The sequence below is a fragment of the Schistocerca nitens genome, chromosome 5 (genome assembly GCF_023898315.1).
Source record: "Schistocerca nitens isolate TAMUIC-IGC-003100 chromosome 5, iqSchNite1.1, whole genome shotgun sequence".
In the NCBI taxonomy this organism is placed as follows: domain Eukaryota; kingdom Metazoa; phylum Arthropoda; class Insecta; order Orthoptera; family Acrididae; genus Schistocerca; species Schistocerca nitens.
In genome coordinates this window covers 774293400-774315717 of record NC_064618.1, presented here as the reverse complement: position 1 = coordinate 774315717, position 22318 = coordinate 774293400, and positions in this window count along the sequence as shown.

The following is a 22318-nucleotide window of genomic DNA, read 5'->3' as shown; positions in this document are numbered from 1 at the left end:
GTGAATTATTACTTGGAATCCACTGTGTAAAAGCTGCTAAGCCATCCATCTATAGCAAAATCTCGTCACACGCTGCAATTGGTTGCTCAGCGTCACAAAAGAATGGTCATTTATAGGCTAAATCTAATCCATGAAGGATAGAACTGGATGGGCATCGCAAGCTACGTGATCTGTTTGCCTTCGACCTCTATAAATATTTAACATATCTTCGCACTCGCCTTGTCAACTGTTTCTGGTATTGTGGGTAGGTTGTAAGACATTATATTCTTCAGGGCGATACTACTGAACCCGTGCAGTTATAATAATAGAGATCGACTAGATAAATTTAAGATATCTTGCGTCTGAGAACGTAGGGTGAGGTCATCAGAAGGCGGTTCAGTGAGGCTCCACAATTTGCAGCGGTTGGGGGGACCATCCACAGCTGCCATACCTCAACTGTTTCAGCGGACTCCCACCCGTTTGGGCCGTTGAAGGATACCATACTCGGAAGACATTTTGTGGACGATGAGGAGGTGATTCACACAGTGAAGCACTGGCTCCGCCGCAAGGACAAAGATTGGTATCGACAGGGCATACACACTTCCTTGTTTCGAGCTGTAAGAAGGCTATCGAAAGGGATGGAGAGTACATGTAAAATAGAGTATTTAGACGAAACACCATTCTTTCGTGTGTGTAATTCTCATTATGTTCAATAAAGAATTGTTGAAGAAAAAAACGTTGTGCATTTCTTTCTGGGCAACCCTCGTACATACTGATTAACAAACATCACAGGTGGGCTACAGCCCTGTTTCACTCCTTTCTCAACGACTCTTACAACTGCCGTCTGGTTTCTGTACAAGTTGTAAATGGTCTTTATCTCCTTGTTTTTTACCCCTGCTACCTTCAGAATTTCAAAAAGAATGTTGCAGTCAGTATTTTCAAAGGCTTTTTCTAAGATATAGGGTCAGTATTGCCTCGCATGTTCTTACATTTCTTCGGAAGCCAAACTGATCTTTCCCGAAGTCAAATTCTACAAGCGTTGCCATTCTTCTGTATAAAATTCGTGTTAGTGTTTTGCAGCCATGACTTATTAAACTGACAAAAAAATGGCTCTGAGCACTATGGGACTTAACATCTGAGGTCATCAGTCCCCTAGAATTACTTAAACCTAACTAACCTAAGGACATCACATACATCCATGCCCGAGGCAGGATTCGAACCTGCGACCGGAGCGGTCACGCGGTTCCAGACTGAAGCGCCTAGAACAGCTCGGCCACACGGGCCGGCTATTAAACTGACAGCTCTGCAATTTTCACAGCTGTTAGGAATTGCTTTCTTTCGAACTAGATCTTCAAATTCTTCTTGAAGTCTGACGGTTTTCGACTGTATCGTACATCGTGCACACCAGATGGAAGTTTTGTCATGGCTGGCTTCCCAAGGTTATCAGTAGTTCTGACGGAATATCGTCTATCCCCGGGGTCTCATTTTGGAATAGGGATTTCAGTGTTCTGACAAATTCTTCTAAAAAAATGGTTCAAATTACTCTGAGCACTATTGGACTTAACTTCTGAGATCATCAGTCCCCTAGAACTACTTAAACCTAACTAACCTAAGGACATCACACACATCCGTGCCAGAGGCAGGATTCGAACCTGCGACCGGTTACCGACTGGAGCGGCTAGAACCGCTCGGCCACCACGGCCGGTGACAAATTCTTCTCTCAGTGCCATATCTCCCATCTCATCTTCATCTACGTCCACTTCCGTTACGGTGATTTTGCTTTCATCTCACTTGGATAGACACTCTATGTTCTCCTTTCACCTTCCAGCTTTTCCTTCTATGCTTGGGAGTGCTTTACCAGTTGAGCTCTCGATATTCATACAACTGCTTCTTTTTGCCCCCAAAAGGCTCTTTAAATTTCCTGTAAGCAGTACCTATCTTTCGACTAGTGAAATGTACGCGTAAATCCTTACATTTGTCCTCTAGCCGTTCCTACTTAGCAATTTTGCACTGTCTGTCAGTCTCATTTTTTAAACGTTTGTACTCCCATTCGCCTGCTACGTTTGCTGCATTTTTAAATTTTCTCCTTTCATTAATTAAATCCAATATCTATTGCGTTGTACAAGGATTCCTACTAGGCCTTGTCTTTTTTACCTATTTGATCTCTGCTGCCTTCACTATTTCATCTCTAAAATCTACCCATTCATCTTCTACTGTATTTCTTTCCTCTGTGCTAGTCAAATATTTCCTTAATGCTCGTCTGAAACTCTCAACAACCTCTGGTTCTTTCAAATTATCTAGGCCCCATGTCCTTAATTTTCTACTTTTTTTCAATTTCTTCATTTTTAATCTACAGCTCGTAATCAATAAATTTTGGTGAGAGTCCCCATCTGCCCCTAGAACTTCAAAAATGGCTCTGAGCACTATGGGACGTAACATCTTAGGTCATCAGTCCCGTAGAACTCAGAACTACCTAAACCTAACTAACCTAAGGACAACACAAACATCCATGCCCGAGGCAGGATTCGAACCTGTGACCGTAGCGGTCGCGCTGTTCCAGACTGAAGCCCCTAGAATCGCTTGGCCACACCGACCGGCTGCCCCTAGATCTGTCTTACATTTTAAATTGTGGTTCCTAATCTCTGTCTAACTAATATCAATCTGAAACCTTCCAGTGTCTCCAGTCTCTTCATGTATACAACCTTTTTTTTATAATTGTTAAACAAAGGGTTAACGATGATTAAATTAAGCTCTGTACAAAATTCTAGCAGGTGGTTTCTTCTTTCATTCGTTTTCCCCAGTCCATATTTTTCCTTCCTCTCCTTTTCCTACTACCGAATTTCAGTCCTCCATCACTATTAAATTTGAGTCTCCTTTAACTTTGTGTAGTTTCTCATATCTCATCATAATTTTTTCAATCTGTTCATCATCTGCGCACCTAGTTGGCCTGTAAACTTGTACTACTATTGGAGGTGTGGCCTTCGTGTCTATCTTGGCTACATAATGTGTTCACTGCACTGCTCGTAGTTGCTTACCTGCATTCGTACTTTCTTGTTCAATATTAATTCCACTCCTGCATTACTCTTATTTGACTCTTTATATAAAACCCTGTATTCCCCTAACCAGGATTTCTGTTCCTCCTGCCATCGAATTTTATTAATTTCCACTATATGTACCTTCAACCTGTTAATTTACCTTTTTGAATTTTCTGGCCTCCCTGCCCAATTAAGGGATCTAACATTCCACTCTGCGATCCGCAGAACACCAGTTTTGCTTCTCCTGAAGATGACATCCTCCTGAGTAGTTCCCGCTTAGATATCCGAATGGGAGACTATTTAACTTTCGGGCTATTTTACTGAAAAGGACGCCTTCATCATTTAACCACACAATAGAGCTTCATGTCCTCTGGAAAATTACAGCTGTGGTTTCCCGGCTTCCAGCCATTCACAAGGCCGTTTTCGTTGATGTTACAAGGCCAGATCGGTCACTCATCAAGGCTGTTGCTCCTGCAACTACTGAAAATGCTGCTGCCCCTCTTTAGGAATCATAAATTTGTCTGGCCTCTCAACAGATACTCCTGCTGCAGCACAAATTTTAATTCAGTTCGTCTGCTTCGATCGTTATCGTAGATACTCGTGCGTTGTGGTTGCACATATGCACGGTTATCTTTATCGCGGAGGCACGGAAGGCAATCCACCGACGTTGAGGTCCATGCTTCAAGTGGGGAGAGAGAAATATGTGTTATGTCACCCATAAGACTTCAGTGACTAACGATACATATTTATATGCATTTCAACACTCTGCGATCAGTTAACCATGTTGTGTGTGCAAAATTATTAAGTGCTTCAGTTGCAGAAGTAAGTACACTTTAGTATTGTCAGTGGGGTACGCTTGCGTAGATGAGTGGTAACGTGTTTGCGTATCATACAGCGAGCCTGCGTTGGAGATTTTCTTCTGCGCGTGGACTAGGTGACCTGTTGTTCCCATTATCATCTCATTATCACTGACGCCCAAGTCGCCCAATTAGACATCACCTGATTTAAGACTGGCCACCCGACGGCCGAACTTCTCCGACGGGGCCTCCCGTCCATCAGTGCCACACGATCATTCCTTTCTTTTCTTTTACTTACTTTGGAGATACCACACACCAAACATCTCTTTTATAATTTTCTTTACAAATGCATGCACTTTAATATTGTCATGAGCTTTGTAAAATGGCTAAACTCACATATTTTCTATAAACATTAAACTGTAGCTACTAGATATTTGAAAATATTACAGATGCATCTGAATAGGTATTTCGTTACTTCAGTGTTTGAACACCTTACTTAGTATCATACTTATAAAACATGAAGCTTTTGAAATTTTGACTCTGTTCCAAACAAGCATTAAATAGAATAGTGTGTACTGGCTTTCCTGTAGTGAAGCAGTGTTCATAGCCAACTGTGTAAGTAGTCCAACTGCCCACGGTTATTTATAATACTGTTATTTACTATGAAGAAAATGACATCGTAGTCGTTAAGTACAATATATACCATGTATATACTTTTCTGTAAACTGAATACAAAGAAATAATTGCCACCCCGAGGCAAAATAAATTAATACAGTGCTTCGATCTTCCCTTGGATGGGCGAAGTTCACTAAGCTTATGCTCATGTAATGGTTTCTCATGAATGTGAAACCATTTTTTACGGCTTTCACATGCTTCTTCTTGTGACGTCATGTGCAATTCCTTTCCCATCAGTTGTATGTGATTTATCATGGACTTAGTGCTGGCAGCCATACTTTAGAGCAATGTACATCGACATTTCGTATTTTCTAATATACTCCTCGCCTTATATCCCCAAAAAGCTATGTGCTTAAAGAGAGCAAACGATACTAGTCATTCCTCACTATGAAACATTTTTAGCAACAAACGTGAAATCAGAGCACTTCCTATTATTTTAAGACATAGGAATGACATTCTGTTACGTACTGGCCCAGTTATCAGCAGAAATAAGTAATGATGAACATTATTCCTACTAGTATTTGTGGCTACTCCTCTGCTAACTGGTTACGACTCGCTGGCTATCTGCCAACTAACTAATAAAAAAGGCTGGCGCCGTAACCTTCCAATCGCTTTTACTTCACCCACATCCCCTCCAAAAGTATGTAAGTTGTAAATCTACTAGGGCGACATTTCGTACAATTGTTTACAACATCGGTTTCTCTGATACATTTATCATAACCATACTGTTACAGATTTTGAAATAATACAAATAAAAAAAGTACCTACGCCACAGGTATTGTGACATGACTTGAATATTATTTTCAACAGTTTTTGTACGAAATTTAAAAAAAAATACGCAAATATTACCGTATGTTGCTTGGGTGCGTATGTAGGGTGGTTACGTTACACTTGTTCAATTCCAGTTGTTCCGAAGCACTGTCGCAGTCTCTGCCTATTGAATGCCTTGTGTCCTCGAAACGAGATCATTTTTTGTTTTTAATCACATTCACATCGGAGAGTTTCGAAATGAAAATTAAGGCAACGACAGCCCTCTCTTTTGCATTTGATTTATTTACGCTCCTTGACCAAGGCAAACTGAGAGGCGTCCAACCTCTGGTGCAGTCATAACACAAGCCAGTGTTAAATAACCGGTGTCCGTATATCTCTGGTGTTGTGTAAATCAGAGATCCACCGACACTTGCTATACAAGGTGATTCAAAAGTAAATGTACACACTTCGTGGGTGTGATGTACGCATCAAGGTAAGAGCTATGTAGTAGAGCAGGGATCACAAGTGCAGTTTAAATTTACTTCTTCTGAGAAAACAGCGACACTAAGTCACGCGAAATTCAGCAGAACTACATACTGTACGTATACCCCAAACAAATTCAAAATCATGTCCATGTAGACGTGACCCACTTTTTTCCGCTCTTGGAATGTTGCAGACTCCGTTCATCTTATTCTGCACAGCTATTTTCATTTCACTGCTGTAGTTGTATTACACAATACACAAGCTCCTTGGGACGGCCGCAAAGGTGCAAGTCCACGGGCTGACATCCAGAGATCTGGCGGGCCGATCAACTGGTCCTACGCAACCTGCCCACTTATCGGGATAAGCAGCTTTGATATACTCTCTTACCTCCCGACCGCAGTGTCCAGGGGCGCCTCGAAAAAGCAACATTAGTCGGTATGTAGGCGAACACGACCCGCCAGAAAACTGTACTCTCACACGGTGTAATGCAGACGACAAAGGACATTATGCATCATAACTCGGATATAAAGCAGTTTCAAATAAAACTTCATTTAACATTTTACTCTTTTTTTATCCATACACCTACTTAATATGTACAGTTACTTTTGAATCATCCCGTGTAATATTATGCAATAATATGGAACACCTACAGCCGTCGTTTCGGTGTTATTTATTCTATGGCTACCACTTTTGGTGATCCAGTACACCATCTTTAGGCCTTAACTGACACCGATGGGGTTAACTCCCATCGTATTCCATCAGTAGCCAATGGTTGGACACACAACATCGTTGTTACAGGCTGCGGAAACCAGTTCGTAGATGTTGGACACTGATGGAACCGTGTATACGGTTGGAGATAACCACCTCAGTGTCAATTAAGGCCTGAAGATGGTGTACTGAATCACCGAAACTGGTAGCCATATAATAAATGACATCGAAAGGACGGCTGTACGTTTTCAATTTTATTCCTTGATGAACGGCTGAAGTCCCTCAGACCTTCAATCAGAAGGATGGACATATATAATATTGCTCCTATTGTCAATGCACACGCCAATGGATTTCTCCCAATTCATGTTGGTCAAGGGGCCTGCAGATGTGAGTTGAGTAAATAAATTAAATGAAAGGAGACGGATGAAGGTGTTGTTATTTTCATATTGAACGGACACAGAAAGATCCGAAGACACTGAAGACAGAAACTGTCAGCATCATACAGAACTTCACTGACAAACTTTAACAGTCTGTTCAGGCATACCTTCTGAGTATTTTTGTACGAGGGTCTACCGTCTCTAGCGGCTCTTTACGGAGCAATTAATTAGGATGTATTAGGTTTGTTACGGCAGTCACTTTTCTTACTACTAAAATACTTTCATAACACTGAAGAAGCCTGTAATAGGCAACAAGCGACATGTGCACAACACAACAGAAAGTAATGAAACAACCATCATAAGCAAAGCTATTGCGCTGTGGTTGCTGCCGGTGCGCAAACAGCGTACCATTTCATTCAGTGAAGAAATACACGAGGTGCATATCGGCGAAGTCTTTATCAGTGAACCTATCCGCAGTACTGCTGCATATCACTGTTTACGCACAACCAACAATGCAGCAAAACAAAACTCTAGACAGAGCCGCGCAGTACGGAATGCAAAATCGAGATCATAGAGTTAAATAGGGAATTGCTGCTGTCGACAGCAGAATCCGTGAACGAATGGAGACAGGACCAAAGCGTACTGTGTCGACATTTGATCTGTTGTTCATAATTATCAGTGAAATACAATACATACGAAGCTCATTGGGACAAGGAACCAAAGGAAATACAACTCTGTAACGAGCTACCAAGGACCGTAGATCGTTTTACCACAATACTAGTAAGAGAAAGCCACGATATTCGGATCACGGACTTATTTGAAAATTCTTGTACACTTTTGGTATTCCATAACGTGAAAAAAGTAATGCGTAGTATTTAGGTAACTTCATGAAACTCGCCAGAGAAATTTTAACCGTCAGTGATGTATCGGTGCGTTGCGATATTGTAAACGATATGGCGGCGGACATGTGGTCATCGTTCAAGCTTCCTGAACGGTTGGTCGCTGGATCGAATCGTGCTGGTTTTTTTTCAGTAATTTATCATTTCCTCAACACTAGTCATAGTATGTCATACCTATATGATGTCAAAGGTGATATTATGAAAAAAAATCAGTATTTGCATGAACTTTTATTGGATTTCCAATGTTATTTGGTTTTTGGCTTATCTTTGTTATAACAAGAAATACCACGCGAATTTATTTCCACAGGGAAGTGAAAAACTTTATCATGCTCCTTCAAACATGCTCATATTTGGTTGACAACGGACGAGAAACTGCTTCTCGCGAAGATGTTAAAATATATCCAGTGGTACATCGCCTATTTCCGGCATCGATATTCTCAAAAATTTGAGGTATATTCTTCATTTGTGTGGCTATATTGTCCGTAACTGCTTTACAATTCTTGAGGGTATTTTTGTCCTGTTGTTGCAACTACAAAAAGGCGTGATTTTTTCACAACCCTTTTGCTTTATTGGGGTAAAGCATCATCAGCAGTCTGTCATTAAATTATTTACATTTTAATTTGCTTTAAGATCGAAAAACAGTTCGTTAAGAATGTATTGACTTGTACTTACGGTGATTTTCGCTTGATTTCTCGGTTACATCGGGAAACGCCGTCTGCTAGTACATCGTTGTTTTTCTGCATTAGATACTGGTAATTTTGGTCTAATTTATAATAGTTCTGCAGCGCTGTGCATTTTTCATGTTGGTCACAGCACACTGTCACGCACACCACGGTTTTCTGTTTGTTTTTGTGCTTCTGTGTTCCGGTTTGTGTTTTGTAGTGTTGCCAACATAACGTTTCCACTAGGTTTTCGATCTTAAAGCAAATCAAAGTATAAATAACTTACTTACAGGCCACCGATGATGCTTCACCTCAATAAAGCGATACGCGTATGGTGAAAAAAAAATTAAGCATTTTCGTAGCTACAACAACAAAACAAAGATACCCTCAAGAAATGTTACGTATAATTTGCATTCAGATTGAGAGAATTTTTTCAAAACGTCAACGAGCTTTGTTTCTCCTTAGAAATTCTGAATATTCCTTGCGCATGCCAGGAAATAGTATTCTCCGTATCTGTATGAAATATCTCATCCTGCGACTTGTAATGTCGATAGCATATCCAACGGTTAATCATACATCGCACTAATAGAGCGGCGTATTGAAAGTGTATTATTGAATAAAGTTATTTACTTGGGCTTTCCAAGCCTATCCCCCGACGTTCTTGACCGAAACTTCCAGGTGCTGAGCAGTTCTTGGTACCTTAACCCGGTTGCAGGTATAAGGGACTTCGGAAATCACGATCGGCATACTTCTTCGTGATAAGTTTGTGTGTTTGGTTGTTTACTTGTCGATGACTGGTTCAAATGGCTCTGAGCACTATGGGACTCAACTGCTGAGGTCATTAGTCCCCTAGAACTTAGAACTAGTTAAACCTAACTAACCTAAGGACATCACAAACATCCATGCCCGAGGCAGGATTCGAACCTGCGACCGTAGCGGTCTTGCGGTTCCAGACTGCAGCGCCTTTAACCGCACGGCCACTTTGGCCGGCTGTCGATGATTGTAAATACAATATTTCTTGTGATAAAAATTAGTAAACAATCAAATAACTCAGAAATTCAATAAAAGTTCATGCAAATACATGTGTTTTTTCATCATATTACCTTTGAAATGTAATACAGAGGGGTCCAAAGAAACGTATCAACTGTTTAAAAGTCCATAACTGGCAAACTAATTGACGGAGTTGTCTCATCTTTGCTACTGTAATAGTCTGTAGTTCGGGCAATCGCCACACAAGCGTTGTATTGCGTTGTTTTGTTTTGTCAGATGACAGTCGCCAGATAGTCAGTGTTTTGTTCTTAGTTGCACCTAGTTACTCGAGTAAACATGGCTGGCAAAGGCTTACATACAATGAAAGGAAGTCAGTTTTGAAGTGGTATTTTAAGAACGAAAACATTAATGATGTTCAACGGCAATGGCGAAATGAGTATCAAACAGAGCCACCGAGACGTTTAACGATTCGTCGCACTCGAGACAAATTTGAAGCCGAAGGCTGTGTTAAAGATGTACACAAACAATGATCTGGACGACCTGTAACAGTAACAAGTCCAGCCAACTCCCGTCGTGTGTTGAAACAATTCACTCGCTCACCGCAGAAGTCTGTGAGACAGTGTGCCCGTGAAACTGGAGTGAGTCGCTCAAGTGTTCTGCGAATTTTGAAGACAGCGAAGTGGAAGTGCTACATCCTACGATTACTACACGCAATGAACGAGGACGACCCAGATCGTAGAATAGAGTACTGCGAGTGGTTTACTAACATGGTGCGCAACGATGAAGAGTTTGCAGAGATGATTGTGTGGCCTGATGAGGCACAGTTCGAACTCAGTGGTACAGTAAAAAGTCACAGTTGCATCTACTGGGCCGCCAAAAAGTCCATGTAGACAAAGCCGTGAATTTGCCAGGAGTAAATGTGTGGTGTGGGTTGTCTTACCGGGGTTTGATTGGGCCATTCTTCTTTGACAGCACAGTTACCGGTGAGGTGGGCCTTCAGAAGCTTCAGACATCCATTTTACATGCCATCAGACACTTCTAGGGAGACAGAAGAGTTTACTTTCAACAAGATGACGCCCCAGCCCACTACCAGAGTTCAAACTCAATAGTTCAGTAAATTGCCACAATTGCATCTACTGGGCCGCCAAATACCCGAACGTTCATTTAGACAAATCCGTGATTTTTCCAGGAGGAAATGTGTGGTGTGGGTTGTCTTACCAGGACTTGATTGGGCCACTCTTCTTTGTCAGCACAGTTACCAGTAAGGTGTACCTTCAGAAGCTTCAGGCATCGATTTTACCCGCCGTCAGAGACTGGTATGGAGACAGAAGAGTTTAGTTTCAACAAGATGGCGCCAAAGCCCACTACCAAAATCGTGATAGAGCGCATCTCGACGAAAATCTACCAGGAAGATGGATAGGCCGTAGAGGTGCTGTGGAGTATCCACCACGTTCCCCAGACCTAACTCCTCTGGACTTTTACCTGTGGGGAACACTTAAGGACGTCGTTTATTGACAAAAGCCACGCACATTGGATGAACTTCGAGAATCCATCGTACATTCGTGTGCAAATATCCAAGTGAACACGTTGCAGTCAGTAGTCCGCGCTGCTGTTCGGCGGCATCGTTTGTGTGTGGATGTTAATGGTGACCATTTCGAGCACCTACAGTGATATTTTTAAGCTGGACTTTAAGCTACACTTTCACCACAAATGAGACAACTCCGTCAATTAGTTTGCAAGTTATGGGCTTATAAACAGTGGATACATTTTTTTGGACCTCTCTGTACGTATGAAGTGCGAATGTTATGATTAGTGCTGAAGAAAATATAAAGAAAAAGAAAGAAAAAACATGAGCGGGACTCGATTCAGCGATCCGTGATTACAGTGCTTGAACATTAACCAAATGATGGCCACCATATTGTGCTGAAAGCGCAGTGCAACGACACATAACCGACACCTACAATTTGTCTTGCAATTTTCTCGAAATCGCTAAGTAGTGCGGTGTACTACTACTTCCACATTACCTTGTCGTAATGGGTTATTAAAAGCGTACAAAGTATGAAGTAAACCGATGTGGCCTCGCCGTGTCAATAGATATTGCATGGGGGCTTAATTAAAAAGAAAGGATAAATGCAATAATTTTAGTAGCTGTGTGGCCCTGACTAGTATTAGCACGCAATCTGACTGCATAAAATAAAAATAAAGAATTACAAGGAATTCCGTTTCACAGAATTGATTAATTAACTCCCCTGCAACTATAAACGCTTCGAAACAATAAAGCACAAGTGTAACTGTTCTGTGTGTGGTAGTGTGACTCAACGTACATGTATCGGGCTCGGTTCTTCATCAATACGACGAGATATTTTAAACACCATTTACAATGAACTAATTGAAAAACCAGAAATACTATAATCGCACATAGAAACCAGAATTACATGTCTAATACATGAACACGAGCCAGATGCTTTGTTGGTTGAACCCTTGACCAAGAGGCATTGTCATTAAAGAAATCTGTAAAACCTTTTTTACCTCACTATATATTGACGAAAAGTACACTGTGATAATTGCAACATCTTCCATCTATACATTACACCAACCGAACAGCATCTACTCTCTCCCCCAACAGAACAACAACTGCCCTCGACATCCCCTGAACTAGTACTGCCGTCGACATACTCTGAACTACCACTGCGCCAGTAGAGGCGGCGGAATAATAATCTTTGGCGCAATCTCTGGCGCTGTGACTCAGTGTAGCCACCTTTCAGCGTTTTCGTGGCTACAACGCCAAAACAAAAATACGCTCAAGAAATGTTAAACATAGTTTGCATTCAGATGCAGAGAAATTTTTCAAAATTCAACCAGCTTTGTTTTTCCTTAGAAATTCTGAGTATTCGTACGCATGCCCGGAAATTGTATTCGTTCATTGCAGTAGGCGCCGTTTTAATTAATGTTGTCCGTATCTGTATGAAATATCTCATCCTGCGACTTGTAATGTCGATAGCATATCCAAAGGTTAATCATACATCGCACTAATAGAGCGGCATATTGAAACTCATTTTATTATAGAATAAAGTTATTGACTTGTATTCTCCGTATCTGTATGAAATATCTCATCCTGCGACTTGTAATGTCGATAGCATATCCAACGGTTAATCATACGTCGCACTAATAGAGCGGTTGTTTACTTGTCGTAATAAAAATTAGCCGACAACCAAATAACTTAGAAATTCAATAATAGTTCATGCAAATACAAGTGTTTTTTCATCATATTACCTTTCAAATATTGTTGTTATTGTTGTGGTCTTGAGTCCTTAGACTGGTTTGATGCAGCTCTCCATGCTACTGTATCCTGCTCAAGCTGCTTCATCTCCCAGTACGTACTGCAGCCTACATCCTTCTGAATCTGTTTAGTGTATTCATCTCTCGGTCTCCCTCTACGAATTTTACCCTCCACGCTGCCCTCCAATACTAAATTGGTGATCCCTTGATGCCTCAGAAGATGTCCTACCAACTGATCCCTTCTTCTAGTCAAGTTGTGCCACAAACTCCTCTTCTCCCCAATTCTATTCAATACCTCCTCATTAGTTATGTGATCTACCCACATAACCTTTATCATTCTTCTGTAGCATCGCGTTTCGAAAGCTTATGTTCTCTGCCTGTCCAAACTATTTATCGTCCATGTTTCAGTTCCATACATGGCTAAACTCCATACAAATGCTCTCAGAAACGACTTCCTGACACTATGCTCGATGTTAACAAACTCCTCTTCTTCAGAAACGCTTTCCTTGCCATTGCCAGTCTACATTTTATACCCTCTCTACTTCGACCTTCATCAGTTATTTTGCTCCCCAAATAGCAAAACTCCTTTACTACTTTAAGTGTCTCATTCCCTAATCTAATTCTCTCAGTATCAGCCGAGTTAACTCGACTACATTCAATTATTCTCGTTTTGTTTTTGCTGATGTTCATCTTATATCCTCCTTTCAAATGTAATATGTATGAAGTACGAGTATTATGATTAGTGCTGAAGAAAATATAATGAAAAAAAAATTAACGAAAAGAAAAAACATGAGCGTGGCTCGATCCAGCGATCCACGATCACGGTGCTTGAACATTGACCAAATGATCGCCACCACATGGTGCTGAAAGCGCAGTGCAACGACACGCAACCGACACCTACAAGGCGGCCGTTGTAGCCGAGCGGTTCTAGGCGCTTCAGTCTGGAACCGCGCGACCGCTACGGTCGCAGGTTCGAATCCTGCCTCTGGCATGGATCTGTGTGATGTCCTTAGGTTAGTTAGGTTTAAGTAGTTCTTCGTTCTAGGGGACTGATGACCTCAGATGTTAAGTCCCATAGTGCTCAGAGCCATTTGAACCATTTGACACCTACAACTTGTCTTGCAGTTTTCTCGAAATCGCCTAAGTAGTGTGGTATACTACTTCCACATTACCTTGCCGTAATGGGCTATTAACCCGGTGGCTGAGTGGTAAGCGCCACAGAATGTCAACCCTAAGGGCCGAGATTCGATTGCTGGCTGGGTCGGAGATTTTCTCCGCTCAGGGTCTGAGTGTTGTGTTGCCCTAATCATCATCATTTCATCCCCATCGACGCGCAAGTCGCCGAAGTAGCGTCAAATCGAAAGACCTGCACCAGGCGAACGGTCTACCCGACGGGAGGTCCTCGTTACACGACATTTTTATGGGCTATTAAAAGCGTACAAAGTGTGAAGTATGTGGCCTCCCTTTGTCAATAAGTATCCCTGAACAATCTCTGAAAATTTATCATTCGAGTCCCGGTTCGCCCTGTGTATTCTGCTGCGTTTGTGTCCAGTCATGGTAGCTTTATCTACATCTACATCTACATCCATACTCCGCAAGCTCTTCCTACGCACGGACACGCACGTTAAGCCAGGCGGCAGACTCACCGTGCTACGCACTCGAGCGCAGTTGCAGGTGACGTTATCGGCGACGAACGAGAAGCCCGCACGGAGCGCTCGAGTGTTTTACAGCGTGCGGTGGCCGCTCGGCGCTTATCGAAAGCGCGGACGCCCGCGCTCGAGATGGGGGTCAGCCGAGCCCGCTGGGAGTTCGGCCGGTGCGCAGTGCCGTCCCGCCGGCCGCGCTAGGTATTATGATTAACGAGCGCCTCCATTAACGACAAGCTGTGTCAGCTACAGCCACGTGACGCCCGCCCCCGCGGCGCGCGCAGTCGAGTCCACGGCCGGCAGGCCTGCGCGCGTCACATTCATTACACGCCGTGTTGAGCATGTTCCAAAGCCCCACTCCCCGGGCCCGGAGGCCGTCAGCGGCCGACCGCCGCCGACGTCGCTGCGCATATCATCAACAATCGATAGTAGCCCCGCCGGACCGGCGGGACCCATAGGCGCACGCGTACCGCACTCGCCTCCGCCCCCCCCTCCCTATCACCACCCTGCCTCCCCACCCACTACCTCCACTCCAACCAGTGTCAGCCACACATTCCCACGCTCCGGATGGACGCGGTGCGTCCGAAAACTGTCGGTCCACAATAGAAGCCCCTCGGGCAGCGCGTCAGGTATTGCCGTTGTTCTCCGTGAAAAGCGGAAAAATATTAAAATCAACCAAAACAAAAACGCTTTTCGAGTTCGAGCCGCAGTATATTCCCATATTGTAGACATAAAAGTACGATGAAGGCAAAAAATGTAACTTGATTACTTGACGAAGACAAAAGATCAGAGATATGAATACACTAAACTTACGTCGAAGGGAGAGTACTGTGTGACACGAAACTCCGATGGTCTTGCTTACCGGTCCACGTGCAGCACAGGACAATATGAATCCTCGTCTGCGTATGTACCGCTGTTCTGTATCGTGCCTTCTCGTCACCTTAGGGGCAGGTTACTTTTTCCTTCAGTTCAAGTTTCCCGTTCTTACAAGAGTCGTCCAGTAAGTAACACAGCACTGTTTTTGGCCAATTCGGTTGAAAATTTTTGGAATTTGCTGTGGGACGTAGCGGGATTCCTTCTACACTACTGGCCATTAAAATTGCTACACTAGGAAGAAATGCACATGATAAACGGATATTCATTGGACAAATATATTATGCCAGAACTGACGTGTGATTACATTTTCACGCAATTTGGGTGCATAGATCCTGAGAAATCAGTACCCAGAACAACCTCCTTAGGATTAGCCGTGCGGTCCAAGGTGCTGCAGTCAGAGAGTGTGCGGCGGGTCCCGGCGGAGTTTCGACTCCTCCCTCGGGCATGGGTGTGTATGTTTGTTCTTAGGATAATTTAAGTTAAGTAGTGCGTAAGCTTAGGGACTGATGACCTTAGCAGTTAAGTCCGATAAGATTTCACATACATTTGAACATTTTGAACCACCTGTGGCCGTAATAACGGCCTTGATACGCCTGGACATTGACTCAAACAGAGCTTGGATGACGTGTACAGGTACAGCTGCCCATTCAGCTTCAACACGATAGCACAGTTCATCAAGAGTAGTGACTGGCGTATTGTGACGAGATAGTTGCTCGGCCACCACTGAAAAGACGTTTTCAGATGGTGTGAGATCTGGAGAATGTGCTGGCCAGGGCAGCAGTCGGACATTTTCTGTATCCAGAAAGGCCTGTACAGGACCTGCAACATGCGGTCGTGCAATATCCTGCTGAAATGTAGGGTTTCGCAGGGATCGAATGAAGGGTAGAGCCACGGGTCGTAACGCATCTGAAATGCAACGTCCACTGTTCAAAGTGCCGTCAATGCGAAGAAGAGGTGAACGAGACGCGTAACCAATGGCACCCCATACCATGACGCCGGGTGATACGCCAGTATGGCGATGACGAATACACGCATCCAATGTGAGTCCACCGCGATGTCGCCAAATACGGATGCGACCATCATGATGCTGAAAACACAACCTGGATTTGCCATTCGTGCACCCAGGTTCGTCGTTGAGTACACGATAGCAGGCGCTCCGGTTGGTGATGCAGCGTCAAGGGTAACCGCAGCCATGGTCTCCTAGCTGATAGTCCATGCTGCTGCAAACGTCTTCAAACTGTTCGTGCAGATGGTTATTGTCTTGCAAACGTCCACATCTCTTGACTCTGGAATCGAGAAGTGGCTGCACGGTCCGCTACAGCCATGCAGTTAAGATGCCTGTCATTTCGACTGTTAGTGATACGAGGCCGTTGGGGTCCAGCACGGCGTTCGGTATTACCCTCCTGAACCCACCAATTCTATATTCTGCTAACAGTCATTGGATCTCGACCGACGCGAGCAGCAGTGTCGCGATACGCTATACCTCAATCACGATAGGCTACAATCCGACCTTAATCAAAGTTGAAAACGTGATGGTACGCATTTCTCCTCCTTACACGAGGCAATCACAACAACGTTTCACCAGGCAACGCCGGTCAAGTGCTCTTTGTGAATGAGAAATCGGGCCTGCCGAAGTGGTCGAACGGTTCTAGGCGCTACAGTCTGGAACCGCGCGACCGCTACGCTCGCAGGTTCGAATCCGGCCACGGGCATGGATGTGTGTGATGACCTTAGGTTAGTTAGGTTTAAGTAGTTCTATGTTCTAGGGTACTGATGGCCTCAGAGGTTAAGCCCCATACTGCTCAGAGCCATTTGAACCATTTTGAGAAATCGGTTGGAAACTTTCCTCATGTTAGCACGTTGTAGGTGTCGGCACCGGAGCCAAACTTGCGTGAATGCTCTGAAAAGCTAATCATTTGCATATCACAGCATCTTCTTCCTGTCGGTTAAATTTCGCGTCTGTAGCACGTCATCTTCGTGGTGCAGCAATTTTAATGGCCAGTAGTGTACATTACGAGGTTCATGAAGGGAATATTTTGTCGAACGTCGTCGAACACGACGAAACATGGGCTCTGCTAGAGGTTCATGAATGTTCCGAAAGGTGGTGGCACTGTATGTAGTCTTCAAAATTGCATCTGTAACATTCTTTCCAAGCTGAGAGCTGTGTCTTTTGGTTCAAAACCATAACATCGCATCTATTCATAAGCACTTGCAGAATGTCTACGGAGATCTGGCGTTGAACAAAAGCACAGTGAGTCGTTGGGCGTGGCGTCTGTCATCATCGCAACAACGCTGCGCAGACTTGTCCCATCTGCCGCGTCCTGGCCGACCACACACAGCTGTGACTCCTGCAATGTTGGAACCTCCGCAAACTCTCTTTCGTGGTTATCAACGGATCACAATCAGACACCACGCTGGGCAACACCTGGGTTGCTGGCGCTGAAACACTCGTCCATCTGTTGCGGTACTCAGAAATGTGTGGCCGCTGAGATCCTCGTCGTATAAAGGAAGACCATATAGAGCCGTCAAGGATCATCTGTGCGTGATTTCTTGTACGTTACGAGACTCATCCCAGGGAATTTATTTGTCGTCATAGGCGACGAAACGAAACAGCAATGCATGGAATGGCGACACACCACCCCTCCTCCGAAGAAAAACCTCATAGCCGTACCCTCGGCCGCTTATGTCATTGAGGCGGGTTTCCGGAATTCTTAAGCGGCGGGTTCGTTTACATATTTGTGGCGACGAACGTGCTGGATTTCCTGAGGGTAGCAAAATATACTTTAGATCATTGCACTATGAAGGAGGATATCGAACAGAATAATCCCTAAGAGTTCTGGAAAATTTCTGCTTCTCCGTGACAACGCACGGCCACATTCCTAGTCTGGAAACCCTAGTCTGCAAACGGAATAAGAACTCACAGAGCTCCATCAGACTATTCTTCCTCATCCAGCCTACACCCCGGATCCTGCACCATCCGAATTCCGCCTGTTTGGCACAATGAAGGCCGCCGGGAGGCAGTACGTGGATGATGAGAAGGTTTTCCTATGCAGTGAGACGTTTCCGCCGTCGACCAGTAGAGTGGTACCATGCGGGCATACAGCATATCCCAGTTAGGTGGCATAAGGCAGTCACTTTGAACAGAGATCATGTTGAAAAAATGAGATTTAGTAACCGAAAGGATGGGAATGATATGGTGTACTGCAACCCTGAACAAAACCAACCGGCTTTCAGAAAAAAAAAATATGTATATATGTTCCGTTAGTTACTGAACGACCCTTGTAAACTGGGACCTGGAACCTCTGCACTGTAGTTAACAAAGCATTCAAGGATTTAAAACTGCCATCTGCCGACTCAGACTTCAGTGTTGTTACTGAAGATAACGCTAAATAACCGCAAGAGGATACAGACGTACTTTGTCTAACGCTACGTTAGCTTATTTCGCAGTCTTGTTGCTGAGCAGTAACAATGTTATTTCTCTGATATCCTTAAGGGGCGAAATGACTTGTCGAGATAATGGAACAATATGGAGGATGTTCCCCAGTGTGTGGATGTGATAGACAGACTGAAATCAACTTTCTCGATCTACAGAAGGGCGCCCTCCCCACAATCTTCTATTAAGTTAGATATGAACACATGGAGTATCTCCACAGATACGTGTTTGACTCCAAAATTATTCGACTAACAGTTTCGAGTACCTTAAGCTAGTGGGATTATTTCCAACACAAGAGATAGAAACATCGGCAGTGTACGCAGGAAGCTTGATATTAACACAACGTTTGCAGTAGTGGAACTGAAGTAAGAGAATTGGTGACACAAATAATTATGTCACTGCACGACGACTATTGTCAGACATACGTAAGGAAATGCAAAAGAAACTGACCTGGTTTGCCCTTGGTGAATTTAATGTTCACTCCTTGTAACTGTATTAAGACGAGTGCGCCAGGCAATGTTTCTGAAATGTTTTGGAATTGGATATACTTCCTAATCTCCTTCTCCCCCTCTCTCCTCCCAACTCCTACCTCTCTCTTTTCCCAGCTCCTCTTCCTCCCCCTATCGCTGCTCATCCCCTCCGTCCGCAGCTCGTGGTCGTGCGGTAGCGTTCTCGCTTCCCACGCCCGGGTTCCCGTGTTCGATTCCCGGCGGGGTCAGGGATTTTCTCTGCCTCGTGATGACTGGGTGTTGTGTGATGTCCTTAGGTTAGTTAGGTTTAGTAGTTCTAAGTTCTAGTGGACTGATGACCATATATGTTAAGTCCCATAGTGCTCAGAGCCATTTGAACCATTTTTTCATCACCTCCCTCCTTTCCCTATGGGCATACTCATCTTCCCCTCTCATTCTCTTCTTCACCCTTCTATCTGATCTTAAGGTTTATTGTTATTGCTAACTGAATATTGAATGGGAACCGAACGCGCTACATGCCAATTTATTTCAGATCACTTTCAAAAGCACCGCTATACGCATACTTGGAGAAATGCATGGTATAGCCGTGCCATCGTACAGTATATTTATTCACAACTGGTTTCGATCATTGATCATCTTCACAGTACTGGCACAAAAATCGAAACCAAGTGAAAACTGTGAATATCAACACATATAACATATTCGTGAGAATTATTAGTCGGAAAAATTAAGTGTACTTACGAAAAATATTGTGGCAACTTCACATGTCATACACGTTATTTAACCAAGAAAGAAGGCATGGCTGATTTGAAACAGTCAGATAAAGATACTTCAGGCCAAAAATACCGGCTTAAGCAAGCAGAAAACAATGAAAACATGAAACCATGTAACAACAGTAAGTGCACAACACCATTGCTGTGGCAGAACAACATCCAGAAGGTTAACAGACAAGTGTTGATCAATGAAGCTACAAGCCAAAGTCAAAGAACGAGGTCAAAGACCAAGTTCAAAGAGCAAGTTCCAAAATATGTGTACACTATAGTAAAGTCACAGAGAGATGCACATGCACTGAAACTACAATAAAAGAAATACAACACACGCAGATACAAACGTATAATTTAATTTTGTTGTTTTGTTTTAAATGGTTGGTTCGCTTTTGTTACGTGTATTCAAGTGAGGTGAAAAATATTATACTTGTGTAGCTGCTTTTATTGTGTTACAAAAACATTAGCAGATAAAGAAACAACTGCGAACTGGCTGCTCGACGCGGAGTTGTAGTATCGCATCAGAGCGATCGAGAAGAATCACTTTTCATCCACTGAGGTAAAAACGGCCTTAAGACATCGACGAAAATATCATTGTCATGTGCAGGCCCCGGCAAAACGTAGCTTTTACTGCCGTCTATCGAAGACGTTTGTGACCGCATGGTACAGATCTTGACAAAGCGGAATATTGCTGTAGTCTACAAACCCATCAGAAAGATGCAGAAACACCGAACATTGACCAAGGATGCTTGCAGAACAATGGAAAAAGAGGGATTTTACAGGATGCGTCGTAGTCGAGATGTGTATGTGGTTACACTAAAGCAGGGGTGGCCAAGAATTCGCCTCACGAACCACGCACAGTACAAGTGCCATTGCGCTTAGCCTAGCCGCACACTCCCCCCATTGCCACGGCAAGCTGTCTGTGTGCGAGGTGGGCGAAACTGTGAAGAAGCCACATTTACACTGGAGTGCCAAAGAAACTGGTATGGGCATGCGTATTCAAATACAGTGATATTTAAACAGGCAGAATACGGCTCTGCCGTCTGAAACGCCTATATAAGACAACAAATGTCTACCGCAGTCGTTAGACCGGTTACTGCTGCAGACAACCACATGAATCCCTGGACACTGCATGTCAGCAGAGGACTGTTCAGGCTGGTGGAGGCTCTGTAATGGTGTGGGTCATGTGCATTTGGAGTGATATGGGCCCTTGATACGTCTAATTACGGGGCTGACGGTGACACGTACATAAGCATCCTGTCTGATCACTTGCATCCATTCATGTCCATTGTGCATTCCGACGGACTTGGGCAATTCCAGCAGGACAATGCGACACCCCACACGTCCAGAATTGCTACAGAGTGGCTCCAGGAACACTGAGTTTAAAACACTTCCACTGTGTCACAAAACTCCTCAGACAAGAAGATTATTGAGTATATCTAGGATGCCTTGCGACGTGCTGTTCGAAAGAGATCTCCACCTCCTTATACACTTACGGATTTATGGACAGCTGCGCAGGAGTCATGGTGTCAGTTCACTCCAGCGCTACTTCAGACATTAGCCGAGTCCATTCCACTTCGTGTTGCGCCACTTCTGCGTGCTCGCGGGGGTTGTACCAGTTTCTTTGGCTCTTCAGTGTATATGGCAATGAAGTCGTAGTGGATATGGCTTGGTTTATTATTTCAATTCTGGAAACAACGAAGACTACAAAAGACAAGTTTTCAATAACATTTATTTTTGGCATTCCGAAGACACAATATAATTGTTATCCAATACAGCCCGCCGCGGTGGTCTCGCGGTTAAGGCGCTCAGTCCAGAACCGCGCGACTGCTACGGTCGCAGGTTCGAATCCTGCCTCGGGCATGGATGTGTGTGATGTCCTTAGGTTAGTTAGGTTTAAGTAGGTCTAAGTTCTAGGGGACTGATGCCCACAGAAGTTAAGTTCCATAGTGCTCAGAGCCATTTGAACCATTATTTTATCCAATACAAACAGTCTGTATGCGAACAAACGCAAACGCATTCACAGATTCTGACACTCTTGTTGCAACTTAATAGTAAAAATTTGTATAGTCTCACAATCTAATACAGGTATTTCACGCACATATGTTGATGGAAACACTGTAACACTTTTGCAGCGTTGTTATGCAGACAATGAAACTCTTCCTGAGGAAAACAATGCAAACATCTGGGCGATTTTAACGTAAAGGAATTTGTCTTTAAAATGGGAATTACATTGCACACAAATCACTCACAGGCACAAGGAAATGTTCAGTTGAAATAGTTAACAGTCTCGAAAACAGCGCGAAAACAAAGATTGGCAGGGTCCTAAAGAGGTTTGCAAAAGTATCGTTTTAATTCGTTCAAGGCGACATTGAATTCCTCAACCTTCGCGTGATCTTTAACGCCATCTAACTTCGGGAACTGGACAGTGCTTGTCAGAATTTGCCCCTCTAGAGTGCGATTTTCTTTTTAAATGCATCCCCATCAAATCAGAA